Source organism: Equus przewalskii, chromosome 12, assembly GCF_037783145.1.
Source record: "Equus przewalskii isolate Varuska chromosome 12, EquPr2, whole genome shotgun sequence".
In the NCBI taxonomy this organism is placed as follows: domain Eukaryota; kingdom Metazoa; phylum Chordata; class Mammalia; order Perissodactyla; family Equidae; genus Equus; species Equus przewalskii.
In genome coordinates, this window is record NC_091842.1 from 18,631,297 (window position 1) to 18,651,726 (window position 20,430).

A 20,430-nucleotide genomic window follows, 5' to 3' on the forward strand; every position below is an offset into this window, starting at 1 on the left:
GATAGAATCAATAGTCAATCAATGTTTAGCCAAGACTAGCTCTCTGCCTCCAACTCTAATTAAAATTCTTTGTAATAAAACTTTCCTTCTTTGCCTTTAAAAACCCCTGGCTGGGGCTGGCCCAGTGGCCCATTGGTTAAGTGCGCATGTTCCGCTTCAGTGGCTAAGGGTTTGCTGGTTCGGATCCCTGGTGTGGACATGGCACAACTTGGCAAGCCATGCTGTGGTAGGCGTCCCACATATAAAGTAGAGGAAGATGGACATGGATGTGAGCTCAGGGCCAGTCTTCCTCAGCAAAAAGAGGAGGATTGGCAGCGGATGTTAGCTCAGGGCTAATCTTCCTCAAAAAAATAAAACCCCCTGACTTTTTTGCCCTAATGGGACACTATTTGGGTTTCTACTTGAATCTATGATCCCTAAATTTACAATTTTTGAGACCCCAAATAAACTTTTTGCTTCTTGGTTCTTATTCATTGACACTACTCTATCCACATTTCTCCATCCCCATTTATGCCCCTCATGTTTAGACCATGATCATTTCTTATTTGGATAACTACCATGATGCCCTAAGTAGTTGCTCTGCCTTTATTCCTCATGTTGCTATTGGAAAATCTATTAAAAGTAAATCTATAAGCTACAGCTCTGCTTATAGTCCCTCAGTTATCCCTAAGGCCTTAGACTGCAATCTAAATGCCTTAATTTGCTTCCAGGGCCAACTGTATCTTGTGCTTACCTCTCCAGGCTTAAAACACTTCTCTCTTTCCCCTCTCACCTTATGCTCTGGTCATTCTGAACTTTTCACTTTTGGAACATTATACCTGCCTCTCTTCAGCCTGAAACACTACTTGAGGACATCTTCTCTCCTGCCCTCATTCTCATCCCTGTCCCAATCCCCACCCAGTGAGTATATAAATAAAGAAGATCCTTAATCCTCAAGAATCACATAGCTTAGTTAGGGAGATACATTTGTAAACAGTTAAATAGCAGTAAAGTACAGGACATTATATTTAAGAGATGAATGAAGTGCTGTGAGCACAAAAGTGTTAACTCTGAGCATCAGGGAAGGCTTCTTGGAGGAGGTGAGTTCTGAGTGGGATTTTGAAAGATACATAGATACAGGAGAAGGGGAAGAGGGTTTAAGAGAGTGATTCCAGACAGAGAGTGACAGTGGAAGGACCTGGCATGCCTGGTGAAAGGTAGATACATAGGATGGAAGGAAGAAGTCTGCAAGAGACAAATCTAGAGAAGTAGTTTGTCCTGACTGTTATGGCCTGGGTTGCTAGTTGAGAAATCTGGGCCTAAGCCTACCTGCAGTGGGAAACTAAAGACCTAGTGATGAAGATAACCCTGGAGATGGAATGGAGGATGAACTAAGGGAGAAGACTAATGACAGGGAAATCAAGACAGAAAGAAGGGTGCTGAAAAGTACATGCAGAAGATGATGGAAACATATTTAATGACATAAATAGATGTTCTTGATAAGGGGGGAAGATATGTTTTAAATAGTATGTATACTAAGTTCTCATTTTTGTAACCACTCCCCATGCATCTATACAAAAAAGGATATGCATCAAAATATTAACATTAACTATATATAAAAATTCAGGATATTTTCATTTATTCAAACCTCCCCAGATTTATGTATCCTTAAAAGGAGGGTGAAGAAGTATATACATCAAACTAGAAAATATATAAAGTATGTCCAGTGTCTTATTTTTATTAAAACCCCAAATATATATATTATATATTACATATATATCAATAAAGGACCAGAAGCGTATACCTTAAGATATTTAACATTTTGTTTCTGTCCTTGTCAATTTTGTAGGTGAAAAATGGTATCTTAAAGTTTTGTTTATTGGGGCTGGCCCAATTGCTGAGTGGTTAAGTTCACGTGCTCTGCTTAGGCAGCCCAGGGTTTCACGGGTTCAGATCCTGGGCACGGACCTATCACCGCTCATCAAGCCATGCTGAGGCAGCGTCCCATGTAGCTCAGCAAGAAGGACCTACAACTAGAATATGCAACTAGAATATACTGGGGGGCTTTGGGGAGAAGAAAAAAAAGAAAAAGTGGAAGATTGGCAATATATGTTAGCTCAGGGCCAATCTTTAAAAAAAAGTTTTGTTTATTGACAGTGAAGTTGAGTCTATATCATATATGTAAGAGCCATTTATGGTTCTTTTTCTGTGAACTATTTATTCATGTCTTTTGTCTGTTTTCCTATTTGGTTTCTTATGGATTTGTAGGAGCTCTTTATGTTTCTGTGTTGCAATTAACTTGTCCCAGTATTGTTTGTATTTTGTATTTATGTCATTTTTCCAATTGAACATTAAAATTTTTTTTTTTGGAGGAAGATTAGCCCTGAGCTAACATCCGCTGCCAATCCTCCTCTTTTTGCTGAAGAAGACTGGCCCTGAGCTAACATCCATGCCCATCTTTCTCCACTTTATATGTGGGACGCCTACCACAGCATGGCTTGCCAACTGGTGCCATGTCCGCACTGGGGATCTGAACCAGCGAACCCGGGGCACCAAAGCAGAACGTGCGCACTTAACCACTGAGCCACCAGGCCAGCCCTACCATCTTTTTCTTTTTAATGGACTCATAACTGAAAGTTGCCCAATTTTGAAGAATGCAGCCTACGGGGCTGCAAGTGGGAATCAAATTAGCATTACCCATTGTTTCAGAATTTAGACATGGCCAGTCAAAGTATACTTAAATGTCGCAACTAGAAACAGATCTCAAAATCAAACCAAGCCAAGAGAACTTCTGTGAGCAGATCCTCTAATTTTTCCTTAATATTGGGTATCCCCAAAACCAAGACTCTCAAAATGAAGGCCAAACCAAAGCTTCCTTTTTTGGAAGTCAGGGAGGGCATCCCTTGCCAGACCAAGGCTTCCTGTTCAGAAGTTGTCAGACCAAAAGGAAGAAGAAATAAGAATCTGCTCACTTGTACTGAAGTTTACTCGCCAAAAAGACATCTTCCAAACCCAGAAACCATCTCTCCACCGCAAATGAAAATATGCACCAAGGAGTCTGCAGCACCAAGCAAGGAAAAACATCCCAGAATGGTCCCAGAAGAAATGATCCTGGCAGCTGCTGGACTTGTCCACAGGTTCTCCACACTGGCAAGGGGCTGATGAAACTTGGGCAAAAAGGTCTGTCTGGACTTACCTTCTGGCTGGCTTGCCAAATTGTTACTGAACCAGGTTCATTTTTGCCCATTGCCCAGAAAGCCAAACACCGAGATGATGAGATTGCAGTAGAGAGAGGGTTTAATCATAGGGCAGCCAAGTGAGGAAATGGGAGAACGAGTCTCAAATCCACCTCCCTGAAAATGGGGACTCAGGGATATTTATGGGGTAAGGGGGCAAGGTGGTCTGAAATGTGGAGATGATTTGAGTTGAGAAGAGGTGAGGTAATTGATGATCTGGGCAAACGTAGTCAGACTTCATGCCTCCTCATAGGATGCATGTCCACAAAATGGTGGCATTAGCATGATCTGAGGGTGGAGTTTTTAGCCTCTTGATGTCAAAAGGTCACATCAGTCATCTGTGTGGGCTCAGTTGATGAGTTGGTGGTCTCAACCGGCCTGAAGTGGACAAGGGGTTCTAATTCCTGAAAAACAGCTCAAATACCCATTACCATGGTGACTCAGGCTCCAGGAAGATGTTATCTTTGGGAACCTAGTGGAAGTTAGATAGCATATTGCCTAAACAGCATAGTTAACAATGGGTGTGTGAACAACTAAAAGCTATACTCAGTAATTGCAAAAAGGGAAAAAAAGTTTATTACTAGAGACTTAATCTTCATGGCTGTTGGCCAGTTTCACCAACAGATAAAGAACAATGATCAGCTGAGGTGCTTGCTGATCTACAGCCACAGGACTAGTTACAGAAATGAGAGCTGTATTTGTCATGAGTGTTTCTTTCTTATTTTGTTATGAATATGTGTATATATGTATTAATAAAATATGTTTGTTTTCTTCCCTCTCTTATTCCTTTCTCATGTAGCATGACAAAGACTGACCTCCCCCTAGCAAGAAGGAATTCTGCTAGCAGACTGCCTTTGGGCTTGAACTGCGATTCTTCCCGAGGTCTCCAGTCTGCCAGCCTACCCTGCAGATTTTGAACTTACCAAGCTTCCACAATCACATGAGCCAGTTCCTTAAAATACACTTCTCTCCCTTTCTCACTGGATCATATAGTAATTCCAATTTTAATTTTTTGAGGAACTACCATACTGTTTTCAACAGTGGCTTTACCATTTTACATTCACACCAACAGGGCACAAAGGTTCCAATTTCTCTACATTCTCACCAACACGTTGTTTTCTGTTTTTTTCATAGTAGCCATCCTAATGGGTATAAGACAGTATCTCATTGTAGTTTTGATTTGCATTTCCCTAATAATTAGTGACGTTGAGCATCTTTTCATGTGCTTATTGGCCATTTGTATCTTTTTTTGAAGAATATCTATTCAAGTCCTTTTCCCATTTTTGAATAGGGTTGTTTCATTTTTTTGTTGTTGACTTTTAGGCATTCTCCACATATCTAGATATTAATCCTTTATCAGAGATATGATTTGTGAATATTCTATCCCATTCTGTGGGGTACCTTTTTACTCTGTGGATACTGGCTTTTGATACACAACATTTTAAAATTTTTATGAAGTCCAATTTGTCTTTTTTTCTTTTGTTACCTTTGCCTTTCGTGTCATAGCCAAGAAATCATTGCCAAATCCAATGTTGTGAAAACTGTGTCCCACATTTTATTTTAGTTTTATTGTTTTAGGGCCTTGATCCACCTTGAGTTAATTTTTGTATATGGTGTTAGGCAAGGGTACGACTTTACTTTTTACATGTGGATATCAGTTTTCCTAGCACTATTTGTTGAAAAGACTGTCCTTTCCCCCTTGCGTGGTCTTGGCACCTTTGTCAAAAATCATTTGACTATATGTGTGAAGGTTTATTTCTGGGCTGTCTATTCTAATCCATTGATTTATATGTCTGTCTTAATGCCAGTACCACACTGTTTTGATTACTGTAGTTTTGTAGTAAGTTTTGAAATCAGGAAGTGTGAGTCCTCCAGTTTTATTCTTCTTTTTCATGATTATTTTGGGTATTCAGGGTCCCTTGAGATTCCATACAAATTTTAGGACGAGTTTTTTTATTTCTGCAAAAAACATAACTAGGATCTTGATAGGGATTGCACTGAATCTGTGGATTGCTTTGGGTAGTATTGACATTTTAACAATATTGTCTTCCAAACCATGAACATGGGATGTGTTTCCATTTATTTATATCCTCTTTAATTTCTTTCAGCAATGTTTTGGGTTTTCATTGTACATCTTTCGCCTCCTTAGTTAATTCCTAAGTGTTTTATTCTTTTTGATACTATTATAAATGGAATTTTTTTGGTAATTTCTTTTCAGATTGTTCATTGTCAGCATGTAGAAATGCAACTGATTTTGTATGTTGATTTTGTATCCTACTTTGCTGAATTCATTTATTAGTTCTAAAAGCTTTTTTTGTGGAGTCTTTAGGATTTTCTACATATAAGATCATATCGTCTACAAAGAGAGATGATTTTGCTTCTTTGTTTCCAATGTGGATGACTTTTATTTCTTTTCCTGCCTAACTGTTCTGGCTAGAATTTCCAGTACTATGTTGAATATAAGTGGTGAAAGTGGGCATACTTACTTCATTTCTGTTCTGGAGGCTAGGAAGTCCAAGGTCAAGGTGCCAGCATAGTTGGGCGAGGCCCCTCTTCCTGGTTCATAACTGGTGCCTTTTCTCTCTGTCCTCATATGTTGGAAGGGGCTGTGAAACTCTGTGGAATCTCTTTTATAAGAGCACTAATCCTATTCATGTGGGCTCCATCCTCATGACCTAGTCATCTCCCAAAGGTTCCACCTTCTAACACCACCACATTGGGCATTAAGATTCCAACATGTGAATTTTTGGAGGACACATACATTCAGACCATAGCAGATATGTACCCAGAAGTGGGATTGCTGGATCATATGGTAGTTCAATTTTTAATTTTTTGAGGAACCTCCGTACCCTTTTCCATAATGGCTGTGCCAATTTATATTACCTCCAACAGTGTACAAGTGCTCCCTCTTCTCCACATCCTTGCCAACTCTTGTTTTCTGATAATATCCACCCTAATTGCCCACTAATTTTAGCCATCCATCAATGATTTTTTTGCCTGAAACAATTATTACTGTGATATTTGTGTTGAGAAAGACAGTCCTCCATGGATCTCTTGTGCTCCTACACATCTTGCTGTGTGTGCCAAGAATGCAAGGCCCTGACTGTTTCTTACTTGGACCTTTTCTCGGGATTATTTATGCAGATAGTAATCTTCAGAGACAGGTTAATGTTTCCCCCTGGACAAAGATCAGGCTTGCCTACTGTTTGCTATGAGAGCAATAGATTTCCTGAGCTCGGTGTTCCTCAGCTGTGAGCCAAACCCCCTGTGTGTGAGTCATCCATCTGGGCCATATTAAATTGCTCCCATGGATCTTGGGAACAAAGGAAATGATGGAAATAAAATGATGCTCATGCTGTTTGCTATGCTGTAAGTAATAAAATCCTTTGTCTCTGACCCAGGAATCTGTGTTTTCAGCCACCACCCATGAAACAGTATCAGGCTAATTTATTAGCTCTTTTTCTTAAAAGATTTTATTTTTCCTTTTTCTCCCCAAAGCCTCCCAGTACATAAGTTGTATATTTTTAGTTGTGGGTCCTTCCAGTTGTGGCATGTGGGATGCTCTCTCAGCATGGCCTGATGAATGGCACCAGGCCCGTGCCCGGGATCTGAACTGGGGAAGCCCCGGGCCACAAAGCAGAGTGCATGAACTCAACCACTGGCAATGGGGCCAGGCCCTAGAGTGTACTCTTTCTACTTATTAAAAAAGCTTACTGTAAAACAATATGCTATGTTATGCGGGCTTCAGCCTCACACATTTCATGTTTACTGCATTTCTTTTTTTTTTTTTAATGATTGGCAGCTGAGCTAACAACTCTTGCCAATCTTCCTTTTTTCTTTCTTCTTTTTCTCCCCAAATCCCCCTAGTACATAATTGTATATTTTAGCTGTGGGTCCTTCTAGTTGTAGTACATGGGATGCCGCCTCAATGTGGCCTGATGAGCGGTGCCATGTCTGCACCCAGGATCCGAACCAGAGAAACCCTGGGCTGCCACAGAGGAGCAAGCAAACTTAACCACTCGGCCACGGGGTCAGCCCCTACTGCATTTCTTGGTTGCATTTTCTCTTGTGCTTGATTTACTCTCATGTTGTTTTGTTCATCAAGGCTACTGCCAATGTTGCCAGTAAGAGGCCATGTTAAATGATTGACCTGGAAACAAAATTAAAAGTGGTTAAGGAGTACAAAGGTGGAAAAATCAGTGACGGTTATCCCTCACCAGTCAGGCATGTCCCAGTCCATCTTGAAGAATAAAAACAAAGTGACAGAAGCTGTTAAACAATTTGCTTTCTTGAAGGCAATGAGCCTAACAAAAATTCAAGAAGGGCCTATATCAGACATGGAGAAACTTCTAATGACTTGGATTAAAGACCAGACACAGGAGCACATCCCTCTCAGCACCACAACAATCATAGCCAAAGTAAAAAGTTTGTGATGTTGAAAGAAAAGGCTGGACCTGAGTATGATGTTGAATTCACTGTGAGCTCTGGGTGGTTAAAGTGATTCAAGAATCATTATTCATTACATAATGTGAAAGTGAGTGGTGAGTCTGTGAGTGTTGATGCAAAGGTAGCTGAGGAATTTTTGGAAACTCTAGATAAGCTGATTGTGGAGGAAAATTACTCTCCAGGTAAATATTCAATATGGATGAAAACTCCCTATTCTGGAAACAGATGCCTGAAAGGACTTTCATCCATAAGGAGGCCAAGTCAACGCCAGGTTTCAAGGCTTTTAAGGACAGGATAACAGTCTTGCTTGGGGGCAATGTTGCAGGCTACAAACTGAAACCCTTCATGATCTGGCACAGTGAGAACCCCAGAGCCTTCAAGCATATCAATAAGCACACACTGCCAGTGTACTGCAGGAGCAATAAGAAGTCATGGATGACCCAGCTCCTTTTCCAAGATGCCCTCCTGAATTGCTAAGCCAGCAAAATGGAGAAGTACTCTTTGAAGAATAACATACCTTTCAAGATTTTGCTTACTATTGATAATGTTCCTGGACATCCTCCTTTACTGGTGATTTTTATTCCAATATCAAAGCTGTGTTTCTCCCTCCAAACACCACCTCTTTGATTCAACTAATGGGTCAAGTAGTTACAGCAGCTTTTAAGGCTTACTGCTTGAGGAAGACCTTTGCCTAGACTATTGCTGCAACTGAGGAAGACACTGATGCAATTCTGGAAGGATTACAACATCTATGACTGCATCAAGAGCCTTGCTTGGGCTTGGAGTGATGTCACCAAGGAGTGTATGAATGGCATCTAGAGGAAGACACTCAAGAGGTTCATCCATGAATTCAAAGGATTTGCCAAGAATCAGGAGGCTGCAAAAATCAACAAGGCTGTGGTTGAGATGGCAAACTTTAACCTGGGTGTGGATGAGGATGACAGTGAGGAGCTCTTAGACGGGGTTCTTGAGGAATTGACTAACGTGGAGTTATTGGAACTGGAACAGGCATGCATAGCTGAAGAAGTGGTAAGGGAAAAGGAAACTGCAGGAGAAGAAAAAGAACTCCCAAGAAAACTCACAGTGAAGGGTTTAGTAGAAGCTTTTGCAGACCTCAACAAGCTCCTTAAAAAATTTGAAAACATGGACCCCCAACACCAAAAGGTTTTCATTAATAGAGAAGAATGCTCATGGTGCTTACAAGGAAATCTATGCAGAAAAAAAGAAACAAACAAAGCAAACCACCTTGCATATATTTCTGAAAAGAGTGACACCTCTTCAAGAAGAGCCTTAGGGAGGTGCTTCAGGAGGTGTTCCAGATGAAGGCATTGTTATCATAGGAGATGACAGGTCCAAGCGTGTTATTGCCCCTGAAGACTTTCCAGTGGGACAAGATGTGGAGGTGGAAGACAGTGATAATGATGTTCTTGACACTGTGTCGGCCTAGGCTAATGTGTGTGTTTGTGTCTTAGTTTTTAACAAAAAAGTTTAAAAAGTAAAAAACTTTAAAAATTTTAAAAATAGAAAAAATCTTATAGAATAAGGATATAAAGAAAGAAAATATCTTTACAGCTGTACAATATGTTTGTATTTTAAGCTGTGTTTTTACAAGAGTCAAAAAGTTAAAAAAAATTAAAGTTTATAAAGTAAAAATGTTACAGTAGGCTAAGATTAATTCATTATTGAAGAAAGAAAAATATTTTAAAATAAATTTAGTGTAGCCTGTGTACAGTATTTACAGAGTCTACAGTAGTGTACAGTAATGTCCTAGGCCTTCATATTCACTCACCACTCACTCACTGACTCACCCAGAGCAACTCCATTCATGGTAAGTCTTGCAAGCTCCATTCATGGTAAGTGCCCTTTACAGGTGTATCATTTTTTATCTTTTATACCTTTTTTTTTTTTTTTGAGGAAGATTAGCCCTGAGCTAACTACTGCCAATCTTCCTCTTTTTGCTGAGGAAGACTGGCCCTGAGCTAACATCCATGCCCATCTTTCTCTATTTTATACGTGAGACGCCTACCACAGCATGGCTTTTGCAAAGTGTGCCATGTCCGCACCTGTGATCCGAGCTGGCGAACCCCAGGCCACCGAGAAGCAGAATGTGCAAACTTAACTGCTGCACCACCAGGCCGACCCCTTATACCATATGTTTACTGTACCTTTTCTATGTTTAGATATTTTCAGATACAGGACTTCTTACCATTGTGTTACAGTTGCCTACAGTATTCACTACAGTAACATGCTGTACAGGTTTGAGCTTAGGAGCAATAAGCCAGGTGCATAGTGGGCTGTACCTTAAACATGCTCAGAACACTTAAATTACCCTGCAGCTGGGCAAAATCATCTAACACAAAGCCTATTATATAATAAAGTATTGAATATCTCATGTAATTTATTGAATACTGTACTGAAAGTGAAAAACAGAATGGTGGTATGGGTGCAGAATAGTTGTAAGTGTATTGGTTGTTTACCCTGTGATCACATGGCTGACTGGGAGCTGCAGCTTGCTGCTACTGCCCAGCATCATGAGAGAGTATCATACCATATATTGCTAGCGCAGGAAAAGATCAAAATTTAAAATTCAAAGCATGATTTCTACTGAATGTGTATTGCTTTTCTACCATGGTAAAGTCAAAAAATTGTAAGTTGAACCATTGTAAGTCAGGGACCATCTGTATATAAAAATATGACTGACTTTTGTATGTTGGCCATGTATCCTGTGACCTTACTAAACTTACTTATTAGTTGTAGGAGGTTTTTTTTTTCAGATCGCTTGGGATATTTCATGTAGATAATCACATCATCTGAAAAAAAAGGACAGTTTTATTCTTTTTCTTGCCTTATTGCACTGTCTAGGATTTCCAAAGTAATAGTGAGAGAGGAAATCTTTGTTTTATTCTCAATCTTAGAAAGCATGCAGACTTTCTTCATTAAGTGTGATGCTATCTATAGATTTTATGTAGATGCCTTTTCTCAGAATGAGGAATTTCCTTCTATGCCTAGTTTGCTGAGAGCTTTTATCATGAATGGAAGTTGAATTTTGTCAAATGTTTTTTCTGCATCGATTGATAAGATCATGTGGTTTTCCTTCGTTAGTCTGTTAATATATTGGGTTATATTGATTGATTTTCTAGTGCTGAACCAGTCTTGCATAGCTGGAACAAATCCCACTTGGTCATGGTGTATAAATCTTTTTACATATTGCTGGATGTGACTTGCTAATATTTTCTTGAGGATTTTTGTGCTTAAGTTCCTGAGGTACTGATCTATAGTTTTGCTTTCTTGTAGTAGCTTTGCCTAGTTTTGATATCAGGGTAATACTGACCTCATAAAATGAGTTGGGAAGTGTTTCTTCCTTTTCTATTTTCTAGGAGAGTGTGTAAAACAGATCTTAATTCTTCCTTAAATGTTTGGTAGAATTATCCAATGAAACCGTCTTGGCCTAGAAATTTTTTCCCAAAAGGTTCTTTAAAAAAAAAAACCCAAAACTGCAGGTTAAATTTCTTTAATTAATATAGGAATATCTAGGTTATCTATTTTTCCTATTGGGTGAGTTAGGTAGTTTGTGATTTTCAAAGGAATTGGTCCATTTCGTCAAAGTTGAATTTATGTGCATAGTATGTTCAGAGTATTTCTTTACTATCCTTCAAATGTCTGTGAGATCTACAGTGCTATCTCCTCTTATTTCTACATTGGAAATTTGTGTCTTCTCTCTTCTTTATAATTATCGTCATTATTGTTTATCGATTTTATTGATCTTTTAAAGAACCAGCCTTTCGTTTTATAGATTTTCTCTAGTTTTGTTTTCAATTTCATTGATTTCTGCTCTAATATTCATTATTTCCTTCCTTCTGCATGCTTTGGGTTTATTTTGCTCTTCTTTTTCTTTTTCTAAAAATTATATTGAGTTTCTTTTCCCGCTGAAATAAATTCTCAATTGCTGTTCATACTATATATACACAAATATTTGGTGTTTAACATTTTGTTTCCTTTATTATACTTATTTCTAAATTACTACAAAATATAAACAGGGTCTTGACTAAATTGTTATTTTTGGCCCCCTTATTTTGCCCTCCCCCATTAATTGTGTAATCTTTTACCTCATATTTCAAAACATCAAAATTCCTCCTCTCCATCCTTCATAAGAACCATCTCCGGCAGATCTGGGAGAAATTAAACCCGGTGTGCCCCAAACCTGCAACCATTTTCTTACTAACGAAATCTGAGAATATCGAACTTTAAAGGCACATCTGACCAAACAGCATCAGAACTCTTGTTTCTGGATAGAATTGTGTTTTTTGAGGGGTTCTGTAGCAAAGAGCAGGGATACTGTGACCAAGTGTCCTCCTCCAGCAGTTGCGTCCCCTCTGCCTGAGTGACCAGCTTGGAGGGAGCCTGCAGAGCTGTCAGCATCTGAGGTTTCAGGTGAGTTTTAGAGTGGGACCTCATTGCCCAGTTTCAGCCAGCTGCGCCCAGAGGTAAATGTTTGGGGGCAATCATCCCTTATTTATTATAGTCAACATCAAAGTAGTTGGGCAAGTGACACCTAGAAGAAAACGAAAGAAAGGGTGCAAAGACTCATTTTGTCATTCACGGCTTTTTGCATTTTCGTTGAGAATATAAGTAGTTTTTGAAGTTCTCTTGGGATTTGCATTCCTACAGGAGCATAATGTCAAACATGGATTTCAAAAAAGGCCCCTAAGTGGCTTTCGTTAATTGTAAAATCAGTGCAGAGGTCCCTCGATTCTCTCACCTACCCTTATCATAAGTAGTGGCGGCGGCAGGGAGCGCTTCTGAAGGTCGAGAGCTGTTTGTTCCTCCTCTACAAACCGGGGGTGGTGAGGCTCCCAGCTTTGTTGGAAAGCGTCCACCGCGGAGAGCAAGTTTAGGCCGGCCGGCACGGAGCACCAGGAGGAGGAGGGGCGGGCTCAGGAGCCCCTCCTTTGGGGGCGGGGCCGACGTCGTCTTCGCAGCCCAGCTCTGCAGAGGAAAGATCTGCAGTCTCCAGTTTAGAAAATTACATGCAAAACCGACCAGAAGCAGCCGCACTTCTCAGCAGATCTCATAGGATTGTTTGGTAAAGGCTCTGCCGGTCTGCACGGGTCACCTACCTCGGAACTCCGCGGCTGAACGTCGGAGCCAGCCCTCGGCCCCCTGCAGTCGGAAAGTTACAGCCTCGGGGAGCCCTGGAGGCGGTGGCTGCGGCCCAGGAGGAAGCGGCAGTGCCCGGGTAAGCCCGGGTAAGGGCATGCGTTTATATCTCCGTGTGCCCAACTTTCTCATTTACTGGTCTGCCTTTTCGACATCCAGAGCCTCTGTGATTGCTACATTTATTTTTCTTAATCGGGATAGGTAAAATATTTCATGGAATTTAAAGGCTTTTCTTTTCATCAATTTACTTTTGAGTAGTTTTCAACTTGCTTTATTCCGCTGCCGCCTGTTACCAAACCGCATGAATGAATGATGCAATCCTGCATAGGAGAATCATCTGTACAAGATTAGGAAAATCCCCAGAATTTCGCCTTGCAGTGTCCGACTTGGTCGTCTTCTTTCCCATTAGAATTAGAATTTTAAATAAGTACTTACCAGATACATTGTTGTAAAGATACAGCTTCAAGTTGGGAATTAAATAATCCTTTCAATCATTAAACTTATTTACTGTATTTTCTTTATATGTGACTTGCACATTATGGTTACTCTTTAAATATTTGACTGATTGATGTTGGTATGAGGATCAGGGAAGAAAATAATAAAATCCAAGATTTCTGTATTACAACTCCCTGGTACGTTTCAATATAATAATGAGCATAGGCTGTCGCTTTCATGTTGATGAAACAAAGTTGGGACGTTTTAAGTTTTCAAATAATTTGATACATGCCTAATAACTTTTTTTAACCCAACGTTTTATTGATGTATAATTTAATGCAATAGTATGCGCCCATTTTAAGTTTATATTTTAATGACTTTTGACAGTTTTATACAAACTTATAATCACCACCACAACAGAACATTTCCATTACCCCTAAAAGATTCTTAGGGCCTCTTTGCAGTCAGGCTCTCCACCTCTAGCCTACTGACTTGATTTTTGTCATTATATTATTTTTATTTTCTAGGATTTCATATAAATAGAATCATGTTTTATGTACTTTTTTGTGTCTGGCTTCTTTGGGTCAGCACAATGCTTTTATATTTATCCATGTTATAGTGTGTATCAGTAATTCATTCCTTTTTATTTATTTATTTTTTATTTTTTAAAGATTTAAAAGAAATTTTTTTTTTCCTTTTTCTCCCCAAAGCCCCCCAGTACATAGTTGTATAGTCTTTGCTGTCGGTCTTTCTAGTTGTGGCATGTGGGACGCTGCCTCAGCGTGGTTTGATGAGCAATGCCATGTCCGCGCCCAGGATTCAAACCAACGAAACACTGGGCTGCCTGCAGCGGAGCGCGTGAACTTAACCACTCGGCCACGGGGCCAGCCCCTCATTCCTTTTTATTGCTAAGTAGTGTTCCATTGTAGGGATATACCTACAATTTTTTTTTTTAATATTTTATTTTTTTTCCTTATTCTCCCCAAAGCCCCCCAGTACATAGCTGTATATTCTTCGTTGTGGGTCCTTCTAGTTGTGGCATGTGGGATGCTGCCTCAGCGTGGTTTGATGAGCAGCGCCACGTCCGCGCCGGGATTCCAACTGACGAAACACTGGGCCGCCTGCAGCGGAGCGTGCAAACTTAACCACTCGGCCACGGGGCCAGCCCCTACCTACAATTTTTAAATTCGTTTATCTGTTGATGGATATTCTAGTTTTGGGCTCTCACAAATAAAGCTGCTGTGAATATGTTTTCATTTCTCTTGGAAATCTCCAGGAGAGGGATTGCTGAGTCTTATGGTAAGCGTATGTTTAACTTTATAAGAAACTGCTAAACTGTTTTCCAAAGTGGTTATACCATTTTACATCTCCACTAGCAATGTATAAGAGTTCCAGTTATTCCATGTTCTCACCAATACTTAGTATTGTTAGTCTTTTTTATTTTAGTCCTTCTTTTGAGTTTATCTTTTGCATATCTTTTTGAAATGTCTATTCAAATCTTTTGCTCATATTTTAATGGATTGTTTGTCTTATTATTGAATGTGAGTTCTTTATTATGGATACAAGTCCTTTGTCAAATATATGTATTGTGAATATTTTCTCCCATTCTGTGGCTTGCCTTTTCTTTCTTTTCCATAATAGTCTTTTTTTTTTTTTGAGGAAGATTAGCCCTGAGCTAACATCTGCTGCCAATCCTCCTGTTTTTGCTGAGGAAGTCTGGCCCTGAGTTAACATCGTGCCCATCTTCCTCTACTTTATATGTGGGACGCCTACCACAGCATGGCTTGCCAAGCGTTGCCATGTCCGAACCCAGGATCCAAACCAGTGAACCCCTGGCCACTGAAGGGGAATGTGCATACCTGACCACTGAGCCACCAGGCGGGCCCCCCAGTACATAGTTGTATATTCTAGGTGTGAGTGCCTCTCGTTGTGCTATGTGGGATGCTGCCTCAATGAGGCTTGACGAGTGGTGCCATGTCTGTGCCCAGGATCCGAACCAGCAAAACCCTGGGCCCCTGAAGTAGAGCACGTGAACTTAACCACTTGGTCCCGGGCTGGCTCCAATAATGGTGTCTTTTGAAGAGCAGAAATTTTTAATTTTGATGAAGCTAATCTATCACTTTTTCCTTTCATTATCCATGCTTTTGGAGTTTTATTTAAGAAATTTTGCCTACCTCAAGGTTGTTTTATTAGTTATCTATTGCTGTATAACAAATTACCCCAAAATTTAGCAGCTTAAAACAACAAACATTTATTTTCTCAGTTTCTGTGAGTCAAAAATCTGAAAGCAGTTTAGCTGGGTGGTGGTTCTGGCTTAGGGTCTCCTAAGAAGTTACTGTTAGCCAAGGTCAATTTATCTGAGTGCTTTATTGGGGAAGGACCTGCTTCCTAGCCCACTCACATGGTTGTTGGCAGGATTCAGTTCCTTGAAACATGTTGGACTGAGGGCCTCAGTTCCTCACTGGCTGTTTGCCGGAGGCCCCCTCAGTTCTGCCACGTGAACCTCTCCATAGGGTAGCTACCAGTGTGACAGTTGCTTTCCCTCAGAGCAAGCAGGGAGCGAGGGCAAGATGGAAGACACATTCTTTATTTTTGTTTTTGAGATTAACTCAAAAAAAAACTTTTGGGGACCGGCTCCATGGCCGAGTGGTTAAGTTCGCGTGTTCCGCTGCGGTGGCCCAGGGTTCGGATCCTGGGCGCAGACAGGGCACCGCTCGTCAGGCCACGTTGAGGCAGCCTCCCACATCCCACACCTAGAAGGACCTGCAACTAAGATATACAACTGTGTATGGGGGGGTTTGGGGAGATAAAGCAGAAAAAAAAAAAAAAAGATTGGCAACAGTTGTTAGCCCAGGTGCCAATCCTTAAAAACAAAGGAAGATTGGCAACAGTTGTTAGCCCAGGTGCCAATCTTTAAAAAAAAAAAAACTTCTATTTGAAATAATTATGGATTCACAGGAGGTTGCAAAGAAATATGCAGGGAAGTCTCATGTGCTACTTCTTCCCTCATGTCCCTTCCCCTGAGGCCAACCTCCCCAGGAACTAATATTGGCATAGTCCATACAGTTTATTCAGATGTCAGAGTTATACATGCATTCATTTGTGTCAAAGTATAATCTTGCAAGTGATTTCACCTCCGCCTCATTCTGTTCACTGGAAGAGAGTCACTAAATCCAGCTCATGATCAAGGGCAGGGGTTACAGAAGGGTTGGAGACAGGTTCACGAGGGCCATTTCAGAGGCTGCCTACCGTGGTTGTGAAATTTTTCTCCTATGTTTTAGAAGTTTTATACTTTTAGCTTTGTGTTTAGGTCTTGATTCATTTCGGGTTAGTTTTTGGTATTGGACTGCAGATTAGGGAAGAATATCAGTTCCGGGCTTTCTATATTTTATTACAACTACCAGGTAGGATTTCAATATAATAATAATCATAGTCTTGTCCTTTTCATGTTGGTGAAACAAAATAGAAGGGACTTTTTAAATTTTCAAATGACTTGATATATCCCCAGTTAAACAAAAGTCAAGTAGCAATGTATGAATTCCAAATTGGAAGAGAAATAGGGCAGGCCTCTATAATTAAAACAATTCTCTTTTAGATGTAAATGGCATCAGAGGAGAACGAGTAAACTATATTAAAGAAGCAAATTGGAAATATTCCTTTTGTTGTCCTGCCATTCTGGGCAGTGAGTCCTCTCTTAGGAGCGGCAGCTTCCAGGGAGCCAGCTGTAGGCTACAGCTCGCCCTGGCTTGTAGGGGAGCGGGATTCAGACGACCTGCCAAAGCCAGTCATGCTCAGCAGAGTGGGAAAAGCAATGCTAGACTTTTATCCCCAGGTACAGGGCTTTGAGTACGACTTGTACTTTTCTTCCTTCACAAGAGTATTGTCTATGTGACTCGGCTGAGCGGAAGGGTACACTGAACACTTTGAGTCACTAAGGACTGTGTTTGAACCTTCTGAATTATACATTTCCTTTACTGTAAGGAGGCATTCTGACTCCCTTCCTTTTCAATCTCTGCTTTGCTTTCTCTTGCCTCATGTTCTCTAGTTTTTTTAAGTCTTTTTTTCTGTGTGATATTTAGCACCTTTATCTGTTTACAGTTTTAATTATGAGAATTAGAATTCAAAGTTGGCTTTGTTCGCTCGGTGTTGGGCAGCAGGACTCTTCTCCAGCTGTTCTTAGAATGCTGTTGACTCTGTCTCCTCGTGTTGAAGACAGCAGGGATTGCTTTGTAGAGTCTGTATTGCACCTGAGTCGGCTTTGTATTTGCATTTTGTTCTCACAATAGATCTTCTTTCTCTTTCTCTCGCCTTTGTGCCCTGCTAATCAGGTGTAGGTGATTTCCTATCAGACCTGAAGCTTTTTCAGAATCAAAGCCACAGAACAGAGTGTGTTTACTCCTCTCCGATGCCTGAAGGAGGTGGGAGTGCAGTGTGTTCCAGGGGAAACCGTCTTAAGAAACTTTGCATCTAATCCTTCTTTGTACTGGTCCTACTAGGAGGGAGAGTGAAGCCAGACTGTCTTCCTCTTTCTTCTCATGTTATCTGGACCTTGATGTTCATTTCCTTGTTCTCTCTTTCTAGGCTGTTCTTGCTTTTGCGGAATTCACAACATCTCTCTTAAAGAAATTTGTAGTCAGAACTTTATGCTGCATTTTTATTCAGGAAAGAAGTGGAAGAGAAGAGTATCAGCTCCTAAGAATCCAGCTCTGGAGAAACGTGAGTGTTTTGTTGTTGTCATTGTCATTGTTATAATTTTTTGTCTATCAGCAGTTTACTTTTCACCTGAATAAAAAAAATTGTCTGCTATAACCTGTGTAGTATGCATAAAATCTCAGGTTCCCTGAAGAATAGCTGTTCCTTTTTTATCATAAAATGTACTATAAATTTGTTGGTCAGGAACCCTAGTCCTAGTTATCGGGAGGCTCCTTGACTGTCCTCTGATCCAGAAGCTTCTCAGACTCCTTTGTGAATTGTTTCAGTGCCCAGAGGTCCTGAAACAGACTTGCTCCTACTACCAACGCCTCCCCAGATGATGTCCCTCTGAGTCCAGTAAGCTTTGTTCTCTAGGCTGTGCTCAACCTCCACAATCTCTGTGCCAGCTTGTATTTGTCCTTACACTGGTGAAGGTAAGAGGTCAATCCTAACAAAAGGGGCAGTTGGTGAAGGTGATCTTAGATGCTTCTTGCGAGATATGTAGATGGAGAAGTTGGAAGAGAGTTTGTTTGGGTGAGGAGGTTTTTTCCTCTTATCCAAAAATCAGACCTCTTAAGTCTAACCCTGAAGGAAAGCTTGCTTTTGTACTTTTGGAGCTGGGAGTGGAAAGGGGTTGTCAGCAGTGGTTTCTTTACCAGTTGGCCCTCTGCTTCCCCAGATGGACCAGCTGGCGGCCACGCAGGCTAGAGTCCCGTTTGGAGCTGCAGAAGGCAGTGGTTCAGTGGTGGGGACTGGGCCTGGGAGCTGCCATGTCTAAGTACAGAGCCTTCCACCAGGATTTCTTCCATCCCCAGTCCTGTCTGCCCATCCCCCGAGGGCCAGGTATGAGGGATCCAGAGTCCATTCTCCAGCAACGATTTTTCTTTGTGTGAAATTCTAATGTAAACAATTTACTTTGAAACAACTGAACTTACTCAGCAGATTTTTTTCCACCTGTAGCTGTGAGAAGTTTGAATATGCATGAATTGTGAGTCATTCTTGGGGGAGACAATGAAAAAAGAGGGAACTGGAAGTGAAGAAGGAGGCAGGGCATTTTACAATGCAGGTTGGGAAACTAAAGGAAGCTGAGGCTGTTTGCTCTGCAGGCTACGCAGGGAGTTGAAACTCATGTAACCCTAGGGGTGGAGGGCATATGCCCTGGCATGAGCATTTCATGGGCAAAGCTAAGGCCATATAATCCAGCTCTGTCTCTTAAGGAGGGCATGGAGAAAGAACAGGCCCTCCAAGTAAGTTCAGTGTAATATTTGTCTCAAACATCCTATTTTCTCTGTCTTTGGAATCACAGTGCAACCTGGGAGGCAGGTGTCAGCAATTCTGAGTCATAAGTCAGGACTAGCGTTCTTCTGGGGATATGGAAATCAGTCCTCACTTTATTTGAGGAAGTGTACGTTTCCTTTCGTATTTGAGGCTGATGGTCTGATTGAAACTATTGCTGATATTAGTGGTTGGAAAGAGGCTCAAATCGCTGGTTTTCGAACATGTGCAGTAATGCTTTGTCTGATCATGTCAGCAAGACTGGGAGCTTCTTAAAGATGGTGCTCATTCTCTATTTCCGAGGACCTGTGCTAGGCACGGAGTGGCATTTGTCTTCTTACTAGCTTTGAGGCTTCAGGAGCCTGTCAGTCATTCTCAGGAGAATTGTCCATTCTTAGTTATATTGTATTGCCTCATGCACTTTCTTAAAAGATTCTTTAGCCTGTCCCATTTATCTCATTTTAGCCTCTCTTAGATCATTTGTTTGTCTATTCCTGGCTTTCTCTCCATTTACATGTGGCTTATTCTCCATGCTCAGTGTAATTGCATTGCATTAAGCACTGCTACTCTGCTGATAGGCAGCTGTCTTATAGACTTTTATAGTGAGCCTGCCCAACCCTGTCATGTGAATTAACTTGATTCCCTCTTGACTAGAGCCAACTTGGTGGTTTCTGAGCCACAGAGAGAGTGGGATATGGAGGTCCTTGGAGCTCTCTGGCTTCATAGGAATTTGATAATTTATTAAATCTGTTCCTATTTGCTGGTCTTTCCAAAAATGTGTGGACTTTCTGCTTTCACTGTTAATGAATTATCGCCCATTGGGTTGTCCAACTAGGAGAACTTTGGTCTAAATCCTTGATGAAAATCTTTGACATTTCCTGGGTCCACATTAGGTTCTCTTCAGTTCTTAACCTTATTTAGTTCTGCTTAATTTATCCTCCTGTTTTATGTTGTCTCTGTGCATTTGAGATCCAAGTTTTAGTTCTTATCCATCTCTTAGGAGCTGTGTGACCTTGGGTAAAGCACTTAGCTTCCTTATACCTCTTTTAGTTAATCTATGAAATAGACACAAAATTGTTCCTACAGAAAGGTGTGGGACCAGACCCAAATGATGGCTTTGAGGTTTCTTCCAACTTCAGAATATGTGATGTTGATTCTGTTTCACTAGTATTTTCGTCATTGCTGGTTAAGGATTTTAATTTTAGGCTAA

The 20,430-nt window shown here is 40.7% G+C and overlaps 1 protein-coding gene across 20 annotated transcripts in view; it reads left to right on the top strand.

Annotated features, from left to right (window-relative positions):
• The window catches only part of PSPH (phosphoserine phosphatase), a 46,167-nt gene that overhangs the window by 14,200 nt on the left and 11,537 nt on the right, over window positions 1–20,430 (top strand). For 4 of the 20 annotated variants that reach the window (XM_070567900.1, XM_070567909.1, XM_070567916.1 and 1 more), the window contains exon 2: window positions 17,835–17,969. The gene's annotated coding sequence lies outside the window, so the exon portion shown is untranslated. Of the gene's footprint in view, window positions 1–11,984; window positions 12,908–17,099; window positions 17,672–17,834; window positions 17,970–20,430 lie in introns of those variants that run through there. The other 16 variants (XM_008542270.2, XM_008542272.2, XM_070567904.1 and 13 more) reach the window with 14 other exon arrangements.